Here is a 24,040-nt window from a genome sequence, read left to right as displayed (position 1 = left end):
CTTTACCGCACAGGAGAGTCAGCCATGTGGGTGATGCTAGCACAGATTATTCTTGATGTCCCTGTTTTTCAAGCAATTAACACCTACTTGCCGTTAGCATCATCAGTGAGAAGTGAAGCACATGTAGGTGCAAGCCCTTCCTTTAACACTTCTAATGTAAATAAACTACATTAAATACAAATTAAGCTGACAACATATTACCCAGGCATGCTAGCCCGTCTGCGTGTTCTTCATTGAAGAACCAATTGCAAGCAAATATTGAATTCAGTTCACAAGTCCATTGACAGGTAAAGGTAAAGGGACCCCTGACCATTAGGTCCAGTTGTGACCGACTCTGGGGTTACGGTGCTCATCTTGCTTTATTGGCCAAGGGAGCTGGCGTACAGCTTCCGGGTCATGTGGCCAGCATGACTAAGCCACTTCTGGCGAACCAGAGCAGCGCACAGAAACGCTGTTTACCTTCCCGCCAGAGCAGTACCTATTTATCTACTTGCACTTTGACATGCTTTCGAACTGCTAGGTTGGCAGGAGCAGGGACCGAGCAACGGGAGCTCACCCTGTTGCGGGGATTCAAACCGCCAACCTTCTAATCGGCAAGTCCTAGGCTCTGTGGTTTAACCCACAGTGCCGCCCGCGTGATAGTTCAGGCCAAATGTTGAATGAGAAAAGAAAAACCTGTGGGCCATGTTGCATTTTACTCAGTTAAAGCCAGCCCAAATATGTCACCCTTAGGGTCCCATTCAAATCAATGTAAAAAGTTAGCCACTACTAACTTGAGTCCAACTGACTTCCATGGAAACTGTAGTGGAGAACTAACTTGGTCTGGATCCAAACAATAGTTCACTGAATCTACTCAGTGAGATGGAGGGGAAAATAAACATCAGAAACATTCTGTAAATGCAGGAGTGTGGTAACAAGAACTAGGGAGAATTCTGCAAGGCTTCACGGATGTTAAGAAGGGTACTTCAAAACCATTCTTCCACTTCCCTACTGCTCTGCTTCTCATTATCTTTTATTCCCACAGTTTACCGGCTCCTTCCAAAAGTGCATTTGTATCATTGATGCATGAATGATACAAAATCTAGTTAAAACAGAAAGTTAAGGCAACACTAAAACACAGTAGGGAGGACTCTCATAAAATAGGAGAAACACGAAATGAAAAATGACATCCAGAATGTGCATACAGGCCAATATATTTAACAGGGTAATGCACCCATTATGAAAACTATTTACGTATTTATTTATGCATCTGTATGCAAAACAGGGCAATAGATTTTTAATAGATGCCACTAGATACCACTAACAATGAAGAAAAACTTCATGTGGCTTCTGAAGGAAAGTGGGGCAGGGTGCTGCCCTGGGTGGCAACAAATGGGTGGTGACAACTTCCTTTTGCACATTTTCTTCTTCCTTCAACCCAGAGAAACACAATGGTGATCTGTCTTTTGTTACATTTCATTTTAATTAAAGGCTCAGCACCAAAAAAGCAGGAAGAAAATAAAGGAAAGGATGACAAAGAGCAAGAGAGAGCGCACAAAAACATCAACAGATGAAACAAAGGAGTGGATGTGAGGATCCCCCCCCCCCAAAGGCTATGTGTATTACTGCAACACTATATCTGGACAACAACTGTGGAAGAAACCTGAATGATTTCAAGACAACCTTCAGGAACTCCAAAAGACAATACAGTGGATGGGAGGAACAAGTGAAGATGGTCACACCTATTACAGTGGTACCTCGGGTTAAGAACCTAATTTGTTCTGGAGGTCTGTTCTTAACCTGAAACTGCTCTTACCCTGAAGCACCACTTTGGCTAATGAGGCCTCCCGCTGCTGCCACACCACTGCTGCACGATTTCTGTTCTCATCCTGAAGCAAAGTTCTTAACCTGAAGCACTTTTTCTGGGTTAGCGGAGTCTGTAACCTGAAGCGTATGTAACCTGAAGCGTATGTAACCCAAGGTACCACTGTACTACAATACAGAAACACGAGCATCAATCTGAAAGCACCCTGATAATTTCGTGTCTCGTTCAAAGGAGAGTCACACTGAAAACCGTTCTGAAGACAGTCAAGGATTGGATTCAAAGGAAGCCAAATCAGATGCTGGGAAAGTGAGAAGTAAAAACCAACTATGAAAGCCAAAAAAGAAAATTCTGGAGGAAAACAGAAAGTGATGAAGAAGTAGAGGGAAAGCCTTGCAGGTGCCAAAAAGTTCAGGCCTTATGGGGAAATGGCAAGAAGAAGTGAAACAGGAAAGCACTGATCAAGAGGCTGAAGCAGCTGTTCTGCAGGAAACATCTTGGGCAGCATCTCACATAGCCAAGTCTTATGGTGACTGGGAGGAAATTGCAGAAGAGGAAGTTCCACATGAAGAGGTAGACTTGGAGCTTCCCAACATGGAAAGTGTTTCTCTGCCAACACTGGCTCTGGAAGTCCCAGAGAAGGCCAGATTCTCTTGGAGACATGACAGAGGGAATACTGTACCAGTTTTCAAAAAGTGAAAATTTGAAAATGGAAAACCTAGAAACATACGACAGAGAATGAATTGTTAAAATTTCTTGGTATAAATTGTATTTTTTTTCTTCTTCTTTTTGAGGTTATACTATTTAATTTTATTTTTGCTAGAAAAAGGTTTCTTCTTCATTTATGCAGTTATCATTAAAAAATAAATTACACATCTGATGAGTTAGTGTTTCTTTTGTTTTATAAGCCTTATGTCTTATGTTGTCCTGAGTCATTTTCTAAGGGAGTTGGGAATTTAGCAACTCTACCAGTTATATTCTATTCATTCGGTGGGTTGTCATTGGTGAATACTGGAGGGGATCAAACTTCATGGTGGTTGCTTTCGAAAGCAGTATTGTAATTCATATGTTATTTTCTCTTAAGATTAAAAATCAACATGATGTGATAGACGATCACACCCCACTTTGGTTTTTAAAGTCGAGCAGGGAATATGTAACCACGTACCTCTTAAAATTATGGCAAGCTGTGAAATGTGATCCAGCAATTAGTATCAAACTTTTCTCCCATTTACCTTAACAGAAAGTAGTAGAATACATAGGTATCACAGCAATTTACCATTCAAACCTAAGGAAGATTTCAATGTGATAACCAGGATTTCAGCCCCATGTTATGGGCAACAATGTTATTTTTGGGTCTCAAATCTTTCTGGTTTTCTTCCTGCTACTTTTGTGCGTTTGTGACAGTAGTCTGAATATTCTTTAGTTTCCATTATTTTTCTTGGAAGCTTTGCATGAAGAAAAGGTATGTTTTGTAAACTGGATATATAGATATGGGCAAGTCTCTTGGGAGTGCAGCTTTCAATCAGATTGTGCATTTCTCCAAATCTTGCTATGTGATTTTAGTTCAAAAATGTGCATTTTAAAGGGGAAACATGACAATTCTTTTATTATTGAAAGCATGCAGAAATGCATGCTATAGGGAAAGAATGCATATAAAATACGTTTACATACAAGTTTGTTGTGCTAATTAAAATACAAAAGACCCAAAAGGGGGGTTTGGGGGGTATAATGGACCTATGACTGAATACATGGGAAAGGGGCACAGAAATAGGCAGATACATCTTGCTTGCTTTACTTAACTTTGTCCCCAAATACATTTGCTTAAGGAAGTATTTTATGCAGGAATTCTGGGTAACTGAAAGCAAAACTCTGTTGCTTTCTTTGCTGCTGGGTCAGCACACAGCAGCAGAGGGTGTGGTACTTCAGTGTCAGCTTTGTGTTTGCTAATTTGTTGTCATCCTTTTAAAGTGAATGGAAGATAGCTTCATGTGTGGGTGGATGTCTGTATTGTATTAAGGTGAAAACCAAGTTCATATTAGAGGATAGCAAACTTACCCTGTCCTAAAAGTTCAGCCCACAATCATCATGCAGGTAATTTGGAGTTTTCCAGCTTGAGAACCTGGCTAGCTAATGTTAAGTTAGTATTGATAAAGGATTCATACACTAATTACACAAATTTCCTCACTGAAGTCAGTGTAGAACCCAACAAGGTCTTTCCGTGCACCTGAATCTGCTCTATGGGTTATGCTATAGAGTGTCATTGGATGTCCTTATTTCTGTTTTTTCCCCTTCTAGATCCTCATTTATCAGTATTTGGTGGTTTGAGATTTGCACGCATTAAGCATGTAGCAAGCCCAGACAGAGTCTGGTGAGAACAATAGTTAATGAGACAGAACACACATTTTAATAAGGTTGCTTGCCTGTAGAAGCATTTAATCTAACCCATGGCACTGGATATACAAAAGCTGCACTACTTGCAAATTGCTGCCAATCAGTGTTTATGTGCAGAAAAGTTTAGGAAAAATATTTGCTTTACTAAATATAGTATAAAAGCATCCTCCCCGGCAGTAACGATAACAAACATATCATTAGAGAGATCATTTGTTGCTGCCAGATTAGAGAGATTTTGTTTACAAGCCGCAACTGCGAAGTGCCAAGATTTAAACCAATTTCAGTCCTACTGACTTCAAGTGGGAGCTAGACTGTCTTGAAAAATTGTGCCCCAGGCTGTCTATGATCTAGGATGCAACTAATAAGCAGTTCTCCAAACAGAGGTCTGCATGTATCAAGAGAAACAGAGTGTGCCTGCATCTTACGCATATTTCCTTGTGCTATTTCAACCATACATGGGATGCTCTCGTGAGATCTTTCAGGAAATTGGATTCTCCTGTAAAATCTCCAAAGAGCATCCCTAACACTCCCAGAGCTGGTGGGCTGAAATGGCCTTGCTCAAGAAGGAAGGCTGAGAGCTTAACAGTTACTTTTGTGCCAGGTAACCCCAAGTGGACCTGGTGCAAAAAATACCTTTGAAGTTGTCAGCTGTGCTTCACAGGTAAGGCCTACTCAGCATGCCAACTCTGGGACTGGTAGGGATGCCCTCTGCCCACCACAACCAGCTGGCTAGCCACAGGGTGGCTCCAAGGGTAACATGGCTTTGGGTATACACAACTGTTGCATTACCTTTAGAAATGAACCCTGCCTAAGATGAAGGCCAACTGGAATATTTTTACCGAGTACTCCCATTGGCTCCTCTGCTGTGGCTTATGCACAAAACTGCATTAATGGCTGGGAATGCTGTAATGATGCATGTGGCTTTGGGTTTCAATTTTTAAGCCAGGATTTTCAGCACCAAGAGTATCCGACAACATCAAGAGACCCACGCATGCAGCTTTAAAAATAGGGGAAATAAGTGCAACAACATAGGGGAAACAGCTACTGAAAGTCTGGTGAAGAACTGATCTCAAACACAATAAGAATGGAAGCATAGGCGATATTCTACTAAACAGCTCTGCTAGCAGGAGGACTTTTAGCTATGCAGTGGAACTTCCTTGCCTTCTCTGCTCCCTGTGCAAATCCAGAATCTGCTCCAGAGAGTTGGAGAGAAGCCTAGATCAGATTTAGGGACCATGCAATGGTGCACAAAGAGAGGAGAAGGTGGAGAAGTTCCACCATGCAGCTGGAGGTCCTTGCACCAGCAGAACTGTTTAGTTGGATACCGCCTCTGGTGTGCAATAGGCATCTATTTGATAGCTTGAAATTTTGACTGGAACCTTACTAGTAACCAGTTGAGTTGTTTTGGCATTAATACTGCTCCAAAGGCAAAGCAAGCAAACCTGGACCAGCTACAGCTTCTGAACAGTCTTCCAGGGCATCCCCACAAGACCATATTGCCAGAGCCAGAAAATTACAAACGTCTGTATAATGAAAGCGTTTGAACAAGTTAAAGCAAGCAGAAGTAATAGAAATCTGAAAGTCCAAGTCCAATACAATTATAGGTGTACCCGCAAACTGCCAATATGACCCCCCCCCAAGAGAGAGAGTGTAATACCATGCAGAACACTTATGCTGTATCTCAACAAATGTGGTTTTTTCTAATCCCTATGTGATAAACTGCACGTACTTACAGGTAGAAATACATTGCTAGTCTATGAATCTGATCACCCTTGACATATACAATTGAAGTTTATGTCAATGTATAAAGGCCAAAATTTATGGTTATTTAACAACACTTAGTTGCAAGCTGTTAATGAATCTAGCGGAATCCCACTAGGTCAAGACAACAATCTCCAGACCCAAAACTGTGCATGCTCATTCATGGTAATACGTAAAAGAGAAAAATGCATTACCAAACTACTCTGCTAATACCTTTTGGATTAGGAGATTACATAGTTGCTTTCTAAATGTTCAGAAGTTTTTTATTACTTCTTTCTTTTACAAACAGAATGTCATACTCTTGTCAAAATGTTCTTTTAAACCCTTAAAAAAGTAATTATGTTTAATTACCTAGTTCATTCTAATTAACACCTCCTAAGCCTCTAATCAAGTTAAAAATATGTGAAGTTTAACTCTTCCTAGTGAAAGTACTCTAGGATTTCCTTTTAAGCTAGTTGAAGTACACTTGCTTCTTTTATTTCTCTGTTGAGAATTTAGGCCACAATCCTTACTCAATTAACCTGTGAGTAAACCCCATTTAATTCAGTTGGATGTGCCGGTATTTCTGAGTAGATATTACTAGGATTTCAGCCTTAGCGACCTGGGGGGAAATCACAGATAGTGCCAATTATGTACAGTACTTAGAATTCTGACTTAGAACAGGAGACCCAATGGGGGAAAAATGGGTCTAGTGTAAGCATGACTAAGCCAGAATCCTGCCCATCATTTAAAAAACTAAGGCTGAGCCATATAACACATGAAATAATAAGACTGTTCCTTCCTTTCAGCACTCATTACCTGAGCAATCTCCAATTCAAGGATTCTAAAATTGTGAATTAATCCCTGTGGCTCTTTCTTTAATGCCAATTTAAACTATAGCTATTTGTGACTGATAATAGCTCCATGACACCAAAAGCTTCATCCTCTGATTTCTGCACATCCAAGGCGCAGGGGTACAATACACCCTCTCAAACTTTTTGTCGTTACAAATTCCATTTGAAGCAATTTTTCACTTTCAGCACTCACTGCAATCAGATTCACAATTCTGTTCTTTGATATGCCATCCCACCCCACCCCCTTGTCCATACTGTCTTCTCCAGCTTCAGTTGTTGAACACTGTGGCTTAGTCCAAGGAAATGTGGATATTGTTGATGATGTCACAGACACTCATGGATTGGTGTGAATGGTAGCTTATACACACAAAAAGAGAGGGAGAGACAGAGACAGACAGACAGACAGAGACCTATGTAAAGAGAAGGTGCAGGGCTCCTGATCTGGATCAAGACCACAAAATCAGTCTTCTAAATTCACCAGGTTCCAGGTGCATTTTGCACCTGGCTATCGGCCACTTGCGACTATGTGAAGATGCTCAGGGGCCAGGATAGCACCTGGTGTCTCTACCATCTGGATGTGCATGCCTGGGGATCCTTGGATCTGGACTGTTTTCACACACTAGCAACACATCCATTATATTTTATCTACACCAACAGAATGAATTTCAGGGACCAAAAAGGCCACAAAATGGCAATGAGGCATTCTGTTTTGGTGACTATAACCCTGGTTTAAGGAGCCATTAGGAGCCTAGCTTATATATCTGAGTTTCTAACACAGCACAGAATGTGGTAATGAGTTAAAGCGCAATAGCCCCATGCTAGAGGTCTGGTCTCGATCAGGGTGCCCATACTATTTCTGAAAGAAATATCATGCATTTAAGGCCAAACCACATGATTAACATATTGTGCAGTTAGGTCCTGATGCTGAGGACAGTTGAAGGCAAAAAAAAAATAAGGAACATGAAAATGGCACCAGAAGAAGCACAACATCAAAGTAAGGTGTATGATGAATCTATTTTGGCAAATTACTTGGCGGCCTCAAATGTGCTACCTGAAATCATGGAAAATATTCTCTGTATCCCTATGAAATACTAGCTATATTGTTAAGCTCTTATCGCATCTTTAATTATTAAGTTTCATGCATGCACACTGCTAGCATGCAAGTAGCCCAATCTGGGGGGTGGGGGTGGAAAGAGATTTGTTTTTCATGTGGATTAATGAGCAATCCAGTGGTCTGACACAAATCCAGAAACTGATAATTTATAGACCTGCGAATTTGGACGCAGTTGGCAGCATCCCATGGTGGTGTAGGATCTGTGGTGGATTAAACGTTTAAATCCTATTGTCAATGGAAATGCTTCTAATCTGCGAGGTGTTCCATTGAAAACAGCAACCTAAAGATTAAATTGTTATCATCCTTGGACGTTCAGGGAAAACATGTTTACAGGGGAAATGCAAAGACGCACGGTTACTACTTTAAGCACAAGCCTTTTCTTGTGCACTAACCAATTCAGTACCGTGGTATCTCGGGTTAAGAACTTAATTCGTTCTGGAGGTCCATTCTTAACCTGAAGCTGTTCTTAACCTGAAGCACCACTTTAGCTAATGGGGCCTCCCGCTGCTGCTGCTGCGCCGCCGCCACGCAATTTCTGTTCTCATCCTGAAGCAAAGTTCTTAACCCGAGGTACTATTTCTGGGTTAGCAGAATCTGTAACCTGAAGTGTCTGTATCCTGAAGCGTCTGTAACCTGAAGCGTCTGTAACCCGAGGTACCACTGTATTGTGATTAATAATGAATGAGTGTTCCTTTGGTTTTATTTCATCAACAGGATTGAAACCAGCGACAATTCATTAGCCAACTTGTCATGAAGCATGCTGAAGCCAAGAATGCTATCATGGGCTACACTACATGGATGAAAGGTGGGTTGTAACATAAAGTGAGCAAGTATAGCAAACTTAGGTAAATTAACTCCATCCTTTCCATCCTGGAAAATGTCTTTGTTCCTGGGGGATAGTGATACCTTTTAAGGATAGACAAATCTTTGATATTTCTAAATTTCTCATTTTCCCATTCTTCAATTCATCACATTTCTGCATTAGTTTGCAGTACAGTGGTACTTTGGTTTGCGAACAGTCTGGTTTGCATACGTTTTGGATTACAAACTTGTCAAACCCGGAAGTGCGTGTCCCGGTTTGCAAACTTTTTTGGATTACAACCCCCTTTGGGGGGGGGATTATAAACAAAAAAAATTTGGAGGCCCCATTGGCGAAAGCACACCTTGAGTTACAACCTGTTTTGGTTAACGAACAGACCTCCGGAACAGATTATGGTTGTAAACCAAGGTACCACTATATCTATATACCTGTATCTGTATCTATACAGTTTGTGAATATAACAAAAAGAAAAAAGAAACACCATCAATAACAACAATCCATCTATTCTGACTTAAACATGCACCAGTTTTTATGACAAGTCCATATATGTCCAAATAGTTCTCCAAATGTTCAAACATGTATCTTTCAGACAGCATTGGAAAAAAGATATCGTGAAAATTGATCAGTATTTTAGAGCATGTTTTTGCAAGCAATTTCCCCTAACATTCTACATGTTATTTTCATAATATATGTATGTTTTGTGTATACTCCCCCCCCACCACCAATATGCACTTTTTTGGGGGGGGGCTGCATAACTGCATCTCAAAATTTGGAACCTCAAAGGTTAGCTGTGTTTTGGTTTGTGTTATTTTTTCAAGGAGAGCAAATTAGGTAGGTTTGCATTAAAATGTGAATCAAACTGAATTTGTCTTTCCACCCCCACCCTTAATTCCTGTCCCTCTTCTCCATTTCCTTAGATGATCCACCTTGAGAGGGCAGTCATCGCCCCCACTACAATCTGTGCATGGGAAAGCCTACATTCTGAATCTTTCTACGGCAATGCATCTGCTCAACTAGGGATTCCTTCACACTGCTTCAGAGTGGGTGCAAGCTTTTTGCCTGTTTTGCCAAAGCTATTCTCAGAAAGCAAAACATCTGTTTTATTTTCTGCTACTGTACCCTAAACAAACAACCCTTACAGTTAAGATATAGTCTCGTGTGTTTCCAACAGCTTGATTGCCCGATGTGCTGTAATTGCCCAGGTCATGCTATCTAGTTTAAAGTTAGATGTGATTAGAAGCTTGTGGGAGGTTCGAGTTTATCCATAGTAATTAACACTGATGCAATTCTCTCCTTCCTCACCAACTGAGTGAATCAAATTGGTAGAGCCGGATTATTTCTGGTGGGGCAAAAGGACTTGTTAATCAGGCCTTCCTGGACCTCCCTTTAATTTCTGTTCACAAGTTCTGTCTTTGATTTTCCCTTCTAATGGGCATGGTGGAATAGAATAACTCAAGCCAATCTAGAAAAATAACCTCCTCCTCTTCTTCCTGAATCTCAGAACAGTTTGAGTCAGGTTGTAGCATCTCCTTAACATCTCTCCCTCTTCCTTGACCCAACTACTTACTGGTTGTGTTGTGTTTTGTTCTTTTAAAAAAACTTTGGGGGGGTTGCCCACTGGCTCCGCCCACCTCCTCCTATATGAAAGCCTCTTGAAATATACTCAGAGTCGAGAGTGGATTTCATGCTCTTTATTCAGCTCATAGTGGTGAGGAGGAATGGAAGTTCCCCCAGAATGTCTGCTTTATATACATTTTTTACACAATGGGCCCCACATGATTGGCTAATTCCGGGATTATCCTGTAGGCCAATCAGGTTGCGGAGTCACTTCCACCTGGAGCTGGATTGGGTGGCTCCTGTGGACCAATCAAACTGCTGCAGTCTGGGTCCTATTGTTCTAGGACCAATCAGACTGCTGCATTTTAGATCCTATTCAACTCAGTACATAACACCTCTCTAGCACTCTTTTTGAACCTAGGATAGCTAAGTCGGTAGAGAATACTCTTAATGAAGACTCTTAATCTCAGGGTCGTGGGTTAAAGCCCCGTGATGGGGAACCATGGCAGGGGGTTGCACTAGACCAGTGTTTCTCAACTGGAGGAGCATATGGCCCCCTGGGACCCCCGGGATATTCCAAGGGGGCCACAAGTAAAATTATATAATTTATATAATTATAAAAATAATAAATAAAACATGTTCTATTTACGAACGAAATAGCTACCTTTCTACCAGCAAGACAGGGGTTGGGCTACAGGAAGGAAACAAGGTCGGAAGGGGCCATGGTCGGGCAAAAGGTTGAGAAACACTGGACTAGACCCCTTGTGGTCCCTTCCAACTCTTAGATCCTTGCGGTCTAAACTGTGCTTTCCTCCTGCTTTCCTTTGCCTGGGAACAGCATCCTGTTTTCCTTTCAGCTGTCTCTTTGGAAGCCTGCAGATACGGTAACTTATTTTCCAGCTGTTTCTTGGGGATAAGGGAGATGACATCATTTTATTCTCTTATTAATTATGCTGTTTAAAAAGTGCATGTTATATTTGACTTCATTTAGTAAAGCTTGCTTTTGAAATATTTAAGGGTTGGTTAATTTTGCTATGCTAAATGCACATTCTGTAGTTGACCTTTGTAATGTTTTATTTTGAAATCTTCTTTAAGATAATGTTTTAGTTTTCTGTTAATTGTGTTGCTTTGAATGTATACTTTGTATCCGACTTGCTTCTGTTTTATTCTGGATTGTATTATTTGGTGTTTTAATGCACTGCAAACTGCTTGGACGGTTTTTTTCCTTAAAAATACGAAGCTGTATAAAAATGAAATGACTAATAATGATCAAACAGCAATGTATCACAGTGGACAGCAGTTTCTTAAAAAGGCTTCTTATTGGTAGTTTCTTAAAAGGGCACAGGGTGCTGCACCTTGGCAGTGTTTTGGATGGTTGTCTGCAAGGAAAACTCACAGCATACAAACTCCTGTTAGGAACATGCCCCCAACTCCCAGGTCCACTGCCCTACAAACAAGTAATGTGTGAATAAGGCTCCAGATTGTGATTCTGCACTAATTTCAGCCTCCAGGCAACCACACATAATAGTACATACAGTTGAGCCTTGGCTCTCGAATGCCTTGTGACTCATATGTTTTGGCACTCGAACGCCGCAAACCTGGAAGTGAGTGTTCTGGTTTGCGGACATTTTTTGGAAGCAGAACCTCTGGCGTGGCTTCCGCAGCTTGTGATTGAGTGCAGGAAGCTGAGCGCAGCCAATCAGAAACCGTGCCTTGGTTTTCAAATGTTTTCAGAATTCGAACAGACTTCCAGAATGGATTCTGTTCGAGAACCAAGGTACGGCTGTATAATAATGTGTATATTATTTATTTAATCCATTTAGAGGCTCCTTACTTTCCACAGATCTCTGAGAGGTTAACAATAAAGAAAATCAGAACATACAATCCAAACACATAGATATACAATTAGAACTATTTCAGAAAATTTATGTCAAGAAAAATCCAAAAACATAAATACTTTCACTACAGCCATTCTCATACAGTGTCTCTGCCAACCACGCACACCAAAACAGTTCACACTGAATGCTATAAACCCACATACACTTACGAAACATTTGGATCATTCTTACTAAGAATCACTGCCAAGCATACAACAATAACAGACTCTACACATCTCTGCAACACTAATGGGGTCATGCTCCATACTGAATCCTCAAATACTCCCTTCCCACTCCTCACGTGGCAGAGACCCAGTTGTATACCAGTGCAGGCCCTTACCTATGGGAGGTGGGGTATAAAACTACACACACACACACACACACACACACACCAAGCAACATAATATACCCCATATAATTCATAAAGTATGCAAGAATTGTTCTTATTTTTAGTGGAACCAAGGCGGCGGGGGGGGAATCAAGTTCAAGGAGTAAGACAGGGATGAGAAAAATCAGTGTGGCTAAAACTCAACATAGGGATTTTCATGAAAATTTATTCCATACTTAGAAGCACTCTGCAATTAACCCATGGGTCCTTCCCCCTTGATAAATTACAAGTTTCAAATCAAATTGTGTGCGAGGGTGGGTGTGCGTGCCCATCCGTCTACCTATTGCTATGCAAAGAGGAATAAGAATGAAAATGGAATACAGAAATACAAAGGCAGATTGTGGAACTGTGTTACATGTAAATACATGATGTACATTAGCACCTATCTGAAAATGACTGGGCCCTGTTAAAAAGTGTCACTGCTATTGAGATTAGAGTTAATTGGTTTCATAGGTGAAATCCCATTAGATTTAGCAAATTTTCAGCTCTGAATTAGTTCTTATTTTCTTGATGATTTTTTTAAAGCCTTTTCAACTTTCATTATGACAAGTTACCATACTCTAAACAATGTATTCATATCACTTCAAATCTTGCTAATATTTACCTGGGTTATATGAATCCTGAGCAGAAAACAAAAAACCAGATAAAAAGCCATATGGTCTTTTGTTGGTCTCTATTTGTTTTAAAGCCAAAACCACATCTCAATAATAATTCAGCTGTGGCTTGTGCAGTCACACACAAAAACACACACCACACTATGAGCAAGAATCCTGGACCTCACGGCAAGGAGAGTTATGGACAACCTAGCTCAGGTAAATTCACCTGTAGCTAGGCAGCTATGTACATATCTATGACAAACTATTATACTATCCTATTATCCTATTATACTGTGCTTTTCTCCTCTTATGTGATATCCTATAATTGAAAACTTTGTTAGCACATAGTGCTGTTGATTACTGCACTCTAAAATGAATATCAATTAAGCTATAATTTCAACAGTTTTATGAATATTCTATTGAAGTTAGGTTGCTCTGTTTATAAGATTATGAACGATAAACACAACTAAAACACATAATCAGAAAGGCATTTATCCCCATCCAACACAAACTCCTTATACCTACATTAGAAGGGGACCTCTGGTGGGGGACACATTGTGCTCCTTCTGGGGCAGTTTGACCACCTTTGGTCCGCACTCTGCACTCAGCTCACACCTGTGGCTCCTAGACGCCGTCAGCATGTGACAGCGGCCACACCCCAGGAAATGGCTTTGACTGGCCGGCAAAACCAGGTGAGGGTAGCTGATGGGTCTCAAACCATTGATGGGTTAGGGAATTCCCCTGCATGTGAAGACAGGATTGAGCAGACGGGACTAATAGTGGGTCCAACAATCAAGAAGGTGGTTTCTGCACGTGCTGTAGAGAGAAGTGAGGTGCAGGACCTGCAGGACAGGATTCTGAAATCTCCTGCACGGTCTACTCCTTGGTACTTCAGGGCGTCTGCTTTGGAACCTGAGTCCATCAGGTACCCATTGGCTCCCATAAGACTGTCCTGAATAATTTGGTGTCACCAGCAAACTACCACCTCACTGTTCACCCCTAACTCTAGTTCATTTAAAAGGCACTGGTCCTTGGGAGAATGCACTTCTTACATCCTTCTGTTGTAGGACTGGCCAGCATTTTGGAACTGGGGCCATATCTACAAACCAGAGAAACTGTTTTGGGCACCACATGCATGCTACAACTCACGCCTTCCGATGAGTAACCCCCACCCCCAAAATTGACCCAAGATGTGAGTATAGGCTTAGAAAAAAAGCCTTCTGTTGGCTAAACGAGGGCTTTTTTGAAGTCTAATTTCAGGAGGAAGGGGAATGGGGTCCTGTAGGCACCAGTGAAGGCCTCTGCAGGAACATGTGCTCCATTATAATCTTGGGGTCATGGGTTCAAGCCCCACATTGGGCAAAGGATTCCTGTATTACAAAGGGTTGGATTAGATGGCCCTCATGGTCCCCTCTATGATTCTGTGGTTATGAGAACTGCCTATTTATTCCAATTCTCTGCTTCCTGGTCTTTAACCAATTACCATTCCGCAATGAGGACCTCCCCAGAGTGCTTAACTGTTGTGAAATCTGCACTGACCAAATAGTTGGGACTGAAGCACTGGCATTACTGTACAGGTCTAGCAATCCTTCTGTCAATTTCAGCAGTTCCACTATCTTTTCATGACCAGTAACATCTCATTCTGAGGTCATAATTTCTTTATTCAGTTCACCCTCTGCATCACTTCTTCTTATCCTCTCTCCTGAAAGTGCGTGTATACATTCTTTGTATAGGTAAAAGTGAAAGTAAACAAGCTTGTTTTCTGTAGTGGAGGTGATGCTGGGTGGTTGTAAAAACTACCTTGGTGCTACTTGCTTTAATAAGATGTAAAATTGAAGCCACTCTACGCGGGTTTCCAAAATGCAATGATAGTGTGACACCAAAACCTAGAAGCGGCTTTGCATAACAGGAGGTCGGAGTAGCTCAGAGCAATACAGTGTTCTCTCTTGTTTCTTAGATTTTCCCTATTAATCTCTCACTGATGCATAATGAGGAACATATTTGGATATTTGAGACATTTTAGTCTCAATCTTGTGTTCAGATTGAAGTATGTACCAAAGCAGTATTTTTAAAGGTACTTATCTTGAATGTTAAAAGAAAGGAAATCAAGAAGATAAGAATGTAATAATTGCCCCCAAAGGAAAATATTAAGCTAGCACTAACTTGTTTCTCCCTGGGCTAGGTAAAAATAGTGACCCAAAAAGGTAAACACTCAGTTCCTCTCCCAACAGACAAAGAAGCAAACCATTTCTCCCAAGTTGCTATGTATAACTTTGGACAAAGAACTGCAAAGGAATTAATAGGACGTTGTGATAAGAAAAATTATAAATACAGTATCAAGGAGAAAAGGGGTAGGAAATGAGTGAGATTCATGAAACACTCTGAGATTTTGCTTCATACTTATAACAAGCCTTTAGAAAGAACTGGCCCCACAGGAATGACAAGATTGGTCATGTCAATATTAATCTGTATGGAATACATTAGCACTTCTCCAATGCACATTAATACTAGTGGGGTGCTGAAATTTTGCTTTGCTATATTTCTGATGTAGAAGTCACCGTTTCTGGCGCGTCAGCATCACTTTTTAACATGAAAGACTGTCGCTATGTGATCCCACCCAGCCTTGATCAGAGAGTGAATGTGTTGATGTTGTGATACCACATAGTTAATATGATCTGACTACATGATGACATCACTGTGGGCAAACAGAGAACCAGATTGATGCTCCCTGTCTTGCCACAATGCAAGGGCAATTTTATTGCTCTCCTGCAAGAGGCTGAGTGGCATGGCAGGCCACAATTTATCCTGTCCCCAGGCATGGGGCCAAGTGTCTCATTGGGCAGTTGGTCCCATGCTCAAGGGAACGCCCACAACTACCTGCTGCCATTGGCCAATATACGGCAGGCGGACAATTCAGCCTGCCATTCATCGGTTCACTTAGAGTGGTACGGAGCCTGTCCACAAAACCGCCTGCCTTAAAGGCAAAGAGACCTACAAGACTGTCACCTTTGATCCAACTTTAGTCAGGTAGTCATGTGCATGATCAGGTAGGGCAGAATGTGTACACAGAGAAGACTGGCATCCACATCCTAATGCTGTTACTTTCAGTGGGGTTTGCCTTAGGAAGCACATCTTCATCCTGCCCTGTCTGGGTTGGAGAAGGAACTGTGGGCTAGGTGTTTTGACAGTGGAAGCCAATCACCCTTGCCTCTTGATACCTTGCCCCTTGTATGCAGTTTTTTTTTTTTAAAAAAAAAAGGGGGTTGGGGAGGGGGGAAATGGCCAAAAGGTGGCACCAAAAAGGGGGTGAAAAGGTTCACAAAATGTGTGTGTGTTTGTGTATGTGTACACACACACACACACACACACACACACACACAAGGTTTCAGCTCAGTACTAATGAGCAGAGCTACTTCTACCACCATCACCTCCTTGATTTAGTCTGCAGACCTAAAAGCACCTGCTTTCATAATATTTTCATTTGCATTACTCAAACCTGACAGCCTTTCTGTTTATTGAAATACAAAGTGTATAATCTATATCTATATCTGCTTGGTTAAGATAGCAAGATGACGTACCATCATGACTTACCTTAATGTGATTAAGGTAAGTCAAGAAGTATACCATTGCCCACTCCTCCTTCTGGCCATAAAAGAATGAGAAGGGTGGAATATGTGGGTGTTGGTGGGTCCTCTCCTTCCAGGCAGGTTGCGGTGTCAAAATCAAAAGGACTATGGTGAGGGCTTGTTTTAAAAAAAACCTTCATAACATGACTGAATAGTATGAGTTGCTCTGATATGTATTCAGTGGTTATCAGGATTGTTGGAATTGAACGAGAATACTCACCAACACTACCAGGGAGGCCGTCGAGAGGCATCTACAAGAAAAAGAAGCAGAAAACAACGCAGGATAAGCCACCATCAGGAGTGGAAAGGCTTCTGTTTTGTTTTATCTGCTACTGGCAGAATCCTTGTCTTAAGGATTGGTCTTCTCTACCATCTTTTCCTCCTCTCTGGCCAGGGGCAAATTGTCTTCAGGGGGGCGAAAATCACACTGCCAAGTGAAACCCCTTTCTAATTTACTCAAGATTTTCTTTCTCAGCACCATGGCTTTCAAGACGAATAAGTTCCAAACACTGGTTTATGTCTGCATACTATTATACCACCAGTGATGGCAATATATTTTGAGGGAAAGAGCAGCTTGGTTGTGCATGAGGCCAGCCTGCGATTTAGGAGTCGTGCCCTCAGTTTATGACTCAGTTGTTACGTCTAATGGTAGAATTCTATATTTGTGTTGGTTAAACAGAGAAATAAACTAGTTTTGTTTTCATCTCGCACCGAAAACATCAAAACGGAGTGTTGAGGTTTTCAGTCCTTATTGGATGGGTCCTGCAACAGCTTTCTGGTGTCTTTATGCATAGCCAATGCTGTGGAGAAAGCTGTAGTGTGCAACAGAAACATTCATCTATTTTATATGCCACCTTGCAGTGTTCAGGACGTATGGTGGTTTAAGTTTTAGAAATAATTTTAATAAGAATGGCTTGAACTGCGCAGTTCTCAAACTGTCCCAACTCAAATTTTAAATGAGGTTTTACTTCATTGAGCATTTTGAGGATAACTAATGATTCGGGACTATAGAAATAAATGCATTGTGAATGCTCTCAGAGAAGTACAGTTAAGTTTGTTGTTGGGTTAAAAATTCTAGCCAGCCAAGATTAAAAATTCAAGCCAAGCTGTGGCCTTCCAGATGTTGCGGGACAACAAAAGTGCTCTTGTACCTTGGATCCCCAGATGTTGCTGGATTTCAGCTGTCATCACCCCCCTGACCACAGATCATGCTGGCAAGGATTGATGGGAGTTAGAGTTGCTACAATTTCTGGATGATTGCAGGTTTGCCACTCCTTCTCTAAGGGGTGGGCAGGAGAGAGAAACTAAATACAGTGGGACCTTGGTTCTCAACGCCTTGGTACGCAAACAACTTGGAACCCAAACACTGTAAACCTGGAAGCAAGTGTTCTGCTTTGCCGAAAGTGCTCTGTTTTGAGTGCCACACTACCGTTTTGAGTGTTACGCTGAGGTCTGTCTGTTTTTGTATTTTTATTGCATTTTTGTTTTTGTGGCTTTTTTTGTGCGACTGTGTGGAACCCAGTTCAACTACTGATTGATTGATTGATTGATTGATTATTGCTTTCATTTTATGGATCAATGGTCTTGTTAGATAGTAAAAGTCATGTTAAATTGCTGTTTTATGGATTGTTTTTAAAAGTCTGGAACGGATTAATCCATTTTGCATTACTCTCTATGGGAAAGCGCACCTTGGCTTTGGAATGCTTTGGTTTTGGAATGGACTTCCAGAACGGATTAAGTTTGAGAATCAAAGTATCACTGTAGGAATTTTTTGAATCCTAAGCAAATTGAAGGGAATGTAAACCAAACAGTGGGTGGGTGTGAGCATGTGCGCACATACACACACATTTGTTTGCGGAGGGTTACCATGATATGAAATTGTTTCCCACTACAGATTTAAAGATAACTTATTCTAACTTGGATGAAGTTCAGTATTTTATACACTGCACTACAGTAGCTTTTAATGGAAACCTCAGCATACAGCAAGACAGCTCCATTTGTGCCTTGGCTTTCTATCATCAGGCAATCTTAAACGATTTACAGTCTAAAAGAACAGCTGACTAGTAGTGACATTTGCAGGCCAATTCACAACAGAGTCCTGAGCGATGATAAGTTTTTGTTGGAAGGAGAGGGCGGGGGGGCGGGGAGAGATGGTTGCTCTAAAATTCTCCCACAGCTGTCAATGAAATAAGACCTCTGCTCTGCTTCCCTTTGTAGTCCTATAATTCTCACCAAATTGAAATAAAATCTCTCCTTTTCAAACCGGAAACATTGTCACATAGCGGGTGAATGTGTGATGATAAAAACTGACGGGTGGGCTTCCTGTTCTGGAACACTAGTGTCACAAAACATTGTGTTGGAGAATGAAAAGACCTTGATTTTCCTAACAGGCCGAAAAAGAAAAAGAAAAAGAGGCGAGCGACAAAAAGACAGCTTTGTAGAATCTCTCCATATTTCTGTTACGCTATTTCACAGCTGGGACCATGACTGGGGAACTGATTTCTGTTCTGATCCATAGTTCTACAATGCTGCCTTTCCTGATGAAAGGCAGGGGGGAATAATTAAGTCAACTTTTTTGTTTGTTAAGGAAGTGTCTGCTATATTTTTTAATGGCCAGAAGCAGAATAGCACTGAGCAGTTCCTGGGGATTCCTTGACGACATTTCACACATTACACAGAGGCAAAGCCTGGTTTGCCACCAAGCCATACATGCAAGGAGGAGCTGTATCCCAATGTGTGCAATTACTGTTGTGCAAATGTTATTTGTCACATTCAAACATCACATTTTTCATGGCACTTAAGTGTACATCTATAAAGTGTTATGTGTGGTGGCCTTACGAGAGCTTACTGCTGCAGAACTTAGACAGGTGCTAAGATTATAAAATTGCCTTCACCTAAGATAAGATGTAGGTGGCACTGTGGGTTAAACCACAGAGCCTAGGACTTGCCGATCAGAAGGTCAGCGGTTTGAATCCCCGCAACAGGGTGAGCTCCCGTTGCTCAGTCCTGCTCCTGCCAACTTAGCAGTTCGAAAGCACATCAAAGTGCAAGTAGATAAATAGGTACCACTCCAGTGGGAAGGTAAACGGCGTTTCCGTGCGCTGCTCTGGTTCGCCAGAAGTGGCTTAGTCATGCTGGCCACATGACCCAGAAGCTGTACGCCGGCTCCCTCGGCCAATAAAGCGAGATGAGCGCCGCACCCCCAGAGTCGGTCACGACTGGACCTAATGGTCAGGGATCCTTTAAGATAAGACGTGAAGATATTCTAGAATTCTTTGATCCACTCCCTAGAGAGCAGATAATCCCATTCTGCCATCTTTTTCCAACTTACCATTTTACCTTTTTATCTTATCCCCACCTAAGATATTCTTAAGCTTATTCTTTCAGCCAATCCTTGAGAGGACATCATCACCTGTTTGTCCTTATTGCATCTTATAACCAAGACCCCTCATTATCATACACCTGGTTTGTGTTGTCAGCTCCTCCTGTTTCTCCTAGTTCCCTTTATAACTCCATTCTTCAAGTTTTAGTTATGCACTATATAAAAAGAGAAAGCAACACCTGTTGCACCTGTTATAAAAGTTGCAAGGCAGCCATGTACGCTTCATACTCTGCTTACTATTCAAAGGAATCTGAGGCTAACTTTTTAAGTAGAACAAAGTCTACATGAGTCATATCACTTCCTTTTGCCTTGAAGATAACATGTAAACAGAAGCAAGACAATACATCTTAATATTTAAATAGAGGGACTGTTTGTCTGTGATAACAGGGTAACTGCAGCAGCATGGATTCTGTACAAGGCAGGGGGTCTTATGCCCTCCTCTGCTACCCACTTCCTGTTGGATCTGAGGAATTGTTTTTTAAAAAAATCTCAGCTCTCTGTGCTTTATAACTTGGGCATTAAAATACTCAACCCACTTACTTTGAAAAAAAATCCTACTGAACACAGTATGACACTATGGGAACAAGACTGTAGCTGTAACATATCACCATCTCTCTCTTTTTTAAAAAAAAAAAACATACCAAGGATTTAAAAAGTAGAACTATATACAACAAATGATATTATTTCTAGAGAAGACTTTCTAAAGCATTTCAAAGATATTTAAGGGTTTCCTCTCACTGTGCTCATGTCCCTTTTGAATTTTTCCCCCATACCTAATTCAAAACTTAGTGTACACTGACAAGACCAGTCTTGGGTCTCCCATAGTAAAGTCTCCTGTGCTTTCCTGTGCTCCATCACAATCTTCAAGATTAGCCACAAGTGACATCTTGAGAATACATACATCAAATTCCAAACAGCAAGGGGGTAGTCAAGGCATTTTTGGTGGGCACCCCACAACTGTGAAAACCCCTTTCCTCTAGAAGTTCATCAACCTGGAAGCCTGGGTACTATCTGAAAGTTTTATAAGACTTTCTCTTTGAGATAGATTATTGGGGGGGGGGGAGAGACCAGAGCTAATCAACAAGGAATCTAATTTTAATTCCTCCATTATTACCCCTCTATTATTGTCCATGCCAGGTCGCTCAACGGGAAGCGGCAAGTAGCAGAACAAGAAGCCAGATCTGCCGCCTGAGGCAACTGCCTCATATCACCTCATGGGCGGGTCAGTCTGGCCCTGGTCTAAAGTAGTGGCTGACATGGGCAGCAGTCAAATCTTAACATCCCTCAAAATTTCTTTCATTTTTTAATCAGCTGTCTGTTGATGTTTTATTTTTTGTATTTTTATTTGGAAACCACAGGCATCTGGCTGGTCAGTATGACACCAGAATGCTGGACTAAAAGGGCCATAAGCCGGATTCTGCGGACTCTTCTTCTATTTTTTATGACTCCTGGCTATTTTTTAATGTATTTCTCTCATATTTTAGTTGGTAATTACCTGCTGCTGTTGCCTCAGTTGTTGTTGTTTCTGTGTGTGATTTGTTGTTTTTAATGATGTAAGCCACCCTACACACTGCTTTACAGTAAAAGGGTGGGATATTTTCCCCCCTAAAATAAATATGTTCATTTACTTAGAATAAAGTCTCAATAAGCTCACAAGAGACTTAAAGGTAAAGGTAAAGGGATCCCTGACCATTAGGTCTAGTCATGCCTGACTCTGGGGTTGCGGCACCCATCTCGCTTTATTGGCCGAGGGAGCCAGTGTACAGCTTCCGGGTCATGTGGCCAGCATGACTAAGCCGCTTCTGGCAAACCAGAGCAGCACACGGAAATGCCGTTTACCTTCCTGCTGGAGTGGTACCTATTTATCTACTTGCACATTGATGTGCTTTCAAACTGCTAGGTTGGCAGGAGCAGAGACCAAGCAATGGGAGCTCACCCCATCATGGGGATTCGAACCGCCGACCTTCTGATCGGCGAGTCCTAGGCTCTGTGGTTTAACCACAGTGGTTTAACTCACAAGAGACTTACTCCCAATGAAATGTGTACAGCATTGCTGCCTTAGCCAGTCCTATTTTTCTAGAAAAAGAGGTGACAGAACTCACCATGAATGCTTCCCTTGTTCTCTTATAATGGCAATGGCGCCCATCTAAGAGGTGCCGGAAAACAGTTCTGGAGAGTTTTGAATGAAGAAAAGCCTGGCCTTAGCTACAATTAACCTTTGCTAGATAGGGACTATAGGGAAATCTTCAACCGAGTTTTTATCAGAGTAGACCTATTGAAATTAATGGACCTAACTAAATTAAGTTAATTAATTTCAAGTTTACTTGAATATCACCCATAGTTTTCATACTGAATAAATTTATAGTTACAAAAAATAGGGAAAAAATGTAACCAAGCAAATTCTAGGACATTAATCCCTCTCTGCCTCACTTCTCCTTCTTCCTATTGTTTCAGTGTCCCAATTCCTGTATGTCACTTTTGCAATATATGAGCACACAAACTTTAGTGATAATTAAGCCACTTTCCTGAATTTATTATTTGGTTAAAAATGGCACCTGGCAGAAACACTGTCAAACATGACAGAAAGAAAAATGGTTTTGCGTGGAAGATCTTTCCCAACAATTCTTTAGAAAAAAAACACCACTGCAAATAGACCGAAATGCTTCTTTTTAAAGATAACTGTACACTTTAAAGACTAGAATATGTTAGCTATTATTTGATGGAAGCACCTGCACTTAAACACTTAAAGAAGATATTTCTTCTTATATTCAGTTTTTACTGAGCTGCTTCATTATTACAATAAACAACGTATATTTATTTATCAATAAAAAACAAACGCACATAAAAAGCTATCTCTTTTCCCCCTATAGCCATTTCACAAAAAGCATCTTGCATTTCCCATCGTTCCTGATCAGTGAGAATACTGGCTGGGGCTGAATGAAGATGCAGTCCAGCAACCCCAAAAAGGCCACGGATTCCCATTCCTGGTGTATATCAGCAGTCAAGTAAGTGTCTCCCTCCAGGAAGGAACCAGCGATACATGAGGGTTATTTTCAATAATTAATTCACCTTATATACCACTCTTTATACAAAAATCACAGGGCAGGTTGCATAATAAAACTTTAAAATAGGTAAAATAGACAGATACACAGATGAAACTCCGCAGTATATCAGTTACACAGAGGAAGGAACAAAGCGGAAAATGCTGAGATTGGCCTTATGCGATAGTCTCTCGTGTGATGGCAGCTGCATCAGTACGGGGGTTGAGACTGCTCTTCCTTGATGCTGATTGGTTCTTAGAACATAACAATTCTAAGGCATGCCACAAATGATCTCACATTCTGAGAAGATGGCACATATGACCAGAAGTTCAAAGACCATGTGCCAATCAAGCAACATACCCAGATGCTGGGAGCTTCAAAAGGACAGGGACCAAGTTAGATGCTCCCATAAGCACGTCAGCATAAACAGGACAGGTGGAGACCTCAACTCTGACTGGTGAATGAGGAAATCATCCCTCCATGGTTGCCCCACCTCTGGCTAGAACACGTAAGCCAGGTCATGAGCATCACCCTCCCTCCCTCCTTCGGGAAGCTCTCTTTTTTAGCTTGTTAGATTTTGATCCTTCAATGGAACTTCACATGGATCTATGTAACTATGGACATGCATGCTTCCATGCTGTAACTTATTAGCTCATTTTTAAGGCCTTAAGAAGTATTACAGCTGACTATTGGATCTAAGGTGCAAGCCAAACTATTCCCCCACTGACAGGGCTTTGCGGAGCAATGAGGCCACAACTGCTTCCTGACTGGCACAGCAACTGGACCCAGATTGGGCCAGATGACATCATGTGGCAGCAGTGAGACCAGCTCAGGCTCCAGCAGTTTCCAGGCT

General features: G+C 41.4%; 1 protein-coding gene and 1 long non-coding RNA gene across 2 annotated transcripts in view; both read right to left on the bottom strand.

Annotated features, from left to right (window-relative positions):
* Nucleotides 1-24,040, bottom strand: part of NALF1 (NALCN channel auxiliary factor 1) — a 330,804-nt gene that overhangs the window by 98,907 nt on the left and 207,857 nt on the right. The gene's annotated exons all lie outside the window — the stretch shown is intronic.
* Nucleotides 15,322-23,379, bottom strand: LOC309530248. Its single transcript, XR_014218725.1, has 3 exons — nucleotides 23,353-23,379; nucleotides 16,985-17,015; nucleotides 15,322-15,423 (listed from the first exon to the last, which is right to left on the bottom strand). It is a non-coding gene; the product is annotated as an uncharacterized lncRNA (long non-coding RNA).

Source organism: Podarcis vaucheri (genome assembly GCF_965113315.1).
Source record: "Podarcis vaucheri genome assembly, chromosome: 4".
Classification (NCBI taxonomy): Eukaryota; Metazoa; Chordata; class Lepidosauria; order Squamata; family Lacertidae; genus Podarcis; species Podarcis vaucheri.
This window is presented reverse-complemented; position numbering and strand designations above follow the sequence as displayed.